The sequence below is a fragment of the Camelus ferus genome, chromosome 30 (assembly GCF_009834535.1).
Source record: "Camelus ferus isolate YT-003-E chromosome 30, BCGSAC_Cfer_1.0, whole genome shotgun sequence".
Lineage (NCBI taxonomy): Eukaryota > Metazoa > Chordata > Mammalia > Artiodactyla > Camelidae > Camelus > Camelus ferus.
This window is the reverse complement of record NC_045725.1, coordinates 23,610,301-23,613,926: the sequence shown is the minus strand read 5'-3', so window position 1 is coordinate 23,613,926 and position 3,626 is coordinate 23,610,301. Positions and strand designations below refer to the sequence as shown.

Here is a 3,626-nt window from a genome sequence, read left to right as displayed (position 1 = left end):
GCCACATACTATGTTAGAGGAGAAAGCTGTAATACATACTGGAAATACACAAATTGATAACTATTTCCTGGAGCAGTTTCAGTGACTGAGACCCAGGTAAGCTTCTTTTGTTAAAACTACATACTGGTATTTCATGAATTGAAACCTGGAGCAGAGGCTTAGAGAAAATGGCACTGTGGGTTTTATCCAGTGCTATGGAGTGGAATTAATCAGCGTGGGGGTGGGGAAAGGAGCAGACTGGAGCATCTGGCTATGGAACCGACACAGGGCAGCTGGAAACAGATGTGAGAAGTGGCAAGGTGGTACAGCAGGAAGGGCAATGATTCAAACATCACAAACAGCAGTGAGGTCCAGCAGATGAACAAAGCAAATAATGGCGTGACATTGTTGACCCAGAGGAAGAGAAGAGTCTGGATGCCAGCACCCCTCCTGAGAGGTCCACAGAGGCAGCTCAGAGTTGCCAGGTGATAGTTGTGCAAGCAGGGACCAGAGCGAAGGAGCATTTCAGCTGAAGCCAGGGTCCCCGCAGTGGGAGTTGGAGAGCCCAGCCAACAGCCATAAGGGCAGGTGGATACATTTGAGACACACTCTTAGGGTCTTACTCTGGAAGAGGTGGAAAATACTGAAAGAGAAAAACATCAAACAAAAAAATCAGGTTCTACTGTAACATATACCCTAGGCTGGTAAGGCTGTGGACCATTTCAGCTCACATAATGATTTTTTGAGGTAAAACTCACACTGCTTCTGTTAATAAAAAGAATACCACAGTGTTCTGTGACTTACTGAACGCCTCTTCTATGTCAAGCCTTCTTATATCATACAACTCTTTCAAAAAACCCTGCTAGGAAACGTTATGCTTATCGTAGAGTTGAGGAAACTGAGTTCCGAAAGTGCTGTATTAATCCCCCCAGGTCATCCAGTGGAAGCATGAAGATTCCTGCAGGTCTTGTGAGCTTTCCACATGGCTCTGAAGACCTCAGGTCTTAGGAGTTTAAAATCTAGATGTGGTCATTAAAGCAGTACAACTATTTGAAAAGGCATCATTTTCTGGAATACATACAGACTGTTTATCTTCCTTGTCTTAAACTTTCTTTCCACTACGTGTGTAAGCACTTCTTTGCTCGTACCTTTCTTTTTTCCAGGGACGGCAAATTCCTCCTAGTACATAGGAGGGTGCTGCCAGTTAAGGAATTTTGTATAGCATGTAAAATAAGACCAGACTTACACTAACTTAAATACAAAATAGACTTGTTTGTTTAGGTAACGGAACAGTCGCTGCGTAGGTCTGGAGCTGCAGGAACAGATTGATTCAGAGAATTTAGACACATCACCAAGAGCCCCGGCTCCTCCTTTCTGCACATCTCTCAGCTGTCTTCCTTTCTGTTTCTGAAGCTCCATATCTACCCAGTGGCTATCACAATCATGCATAAAAAACCAAAATATGTAAAGATGTAAATTTTCATATTATAATAGACATTTACATTTCCAATACATTTCCAATCGAAATCTAAACAGTTTATTGACTTAATAAGATGATATTGAAATTTTTGTGGCAGAGCAAAGTATCAAAAAGAGAGTAGGTAATTACCTATTGGATACCTGGATTTACTAAGAGGCTAATGAAAGTCAGTTACTTATTGGTACAGAGAATAATTGACCAATGGAAAAGAGAACCCAGAAACCGAGTTACACATCTATGGAACTTTGGGGTATTATAAATGGGGCATTTCAGGTCATTCAGGAGAAATGTGAAACTGTCCAATAAATGGAGCTGGGAAAAAAGTTATACATATGGAGAAAGAAGAATTTGGATCTCTCTCTTATGTAATATGCAAGAAACTTCAGAAGGATTAAGGGCTTAAGTGTCAGAAAAGGTTAAAACTCTTAATAGGTGTTCTGTAAGATTCTAATACAAAACATGTGTAACTGTAGCTGGCATTCAAATAAAGTAAATAAATTGTAAAATATTTTTATAGTCTTTATTTAAGTTTTTGATTAAGTGGAATTTATATTTATACTCAACAACATTTTGGGAAAAATAACCGTTAGAAATTATGTTCTATTCATTCGTGATTGAGATATTTCTAAACATTCATCAGTTATTCCCAGAGGCAAAATCAAGTATAAATACCATTTTAAATTATACTATCTCAACAATTAAAAAATTATTAGCTTTTGCAGTTTCCTATCCTGGACATCATTATTTTGGGGGGTAGGGAGGTAATTAGATTTATTTATTTATTTACCTGATGGAGATACTGGGGATTGAACCCAGGACCTCATGCATGCGAGGCATGCACTCTATCACTGAGCTATACCCTCCCTACTATGTTTTTCTTTCAGTAGCTTACCTATGTTCTCAAATATTGGTTGTCACTGACTTAATCTTTTTATTTTATTATATTTTAATTTTAGTGAAATTACATTTTAATAATTTGCAGTGACCTATATTTTAAAACTTACAAAATATGTAGGCATAGCAGTTTTTATCTTGGCAGCTACAAATGATCCCAACTGCTGCCAACTTTTACAAATACAAGTCCTAGGTGGGTAGCAATGACCTTTCGGAGCCCCTTCTTGTGCTAATCTCCAGGAATCCACATTATGTATGTATATTTTAATGTTGGAGCTGCAAGATCTCAAAAAGCTTTAGAGAAAGCATCTTCAGAACCAAATAAAAGTGGACTTTATTTTAATTGTCTTCGTTTTGAGAACCATATCCAGAACAGGATATCTTAGGACCTGAACGTTTGTATAACATAACCCCTATTTCTCTCATGCTCTATTATTTATGTACTATATTCAGCCATCACTGGTTAATTAACTCTCTTTGTCCTTGGTATCCAGGTGAGTGTTACTTACCAGTCACATTTTGCTGGTAGGCACCTTGAGAAAATGCGTGTGTGAACCAAAAGCCCACACACGTTCTGCATACAGATGCTGCTGAATGCCATGAAAGGGAAAACAGGATGTAAGGCAGAGCTTCCCTGATGAGATAAGAGATGTTAGGAAATGTTTTAACCAGTGTTTTGAACCCAGTTTGTTGAATTTAATTGAATGAACCTGGGTTAGAAAAGCAACTATTCTAAGGTCTACAGAGGATACAAAGATAAATACGGTGCAGTTCTATCTCTTAGAGTTTAAAAATCAAGAGGCAGGTGGGTTTGTAACTAACTGTAATGCAGTCAGAATGTTACAACAGAGGGAAGGAAAAAGGAGATTGATACCAGTTTTGGTTTCACTTTTGAGGTGTGTTTTGAATTTTGTTTTTTTTTTAAACAAACTTTTTGTTTTGAAATAATGACAGACTCATCAGAAGTTGCAAAAGTAGCATGAATAGATCCCAGATACTCATCACCCAGCTTCCCCTAATGGTACCATCTTATATAACGAATATACTAATGAAAAGTAGGGATCTGGCATCAATAGAGCACATAAGTAGACTGCAGACTTCACTGAGTGGTCTTCTAATACACAGAAACGGAGGAGGGAACGAGAAAGGCATTCCAGTTGAGGAAGTAGTACTTGGCTGAAGACAGGTCATGAGAGAATTTGGATTATTCAGGAAATCTGCTAAGAAGGATTTTAATAATAGGTGAACCTCTACTTTATGGATGAGCAAATGA

General features: G+C 38.1%; 1 non-coding gene across 1 annotated transcript; it reads right to left on the bottom strand.

Moving 5' to 3' along the window:
* Positions 1–2,250: 2,250 nt before the first annotated feature.
* On the bottom strand, positions 2,251–2,322 carry TRNAA-CGC. The gene has a single exon. It is a non-coding gene; the product is annotated as a tRNA-Ala (tRNA).
* Positions 2,323–3,626: the final 1,304 nt, after the last annotated feature.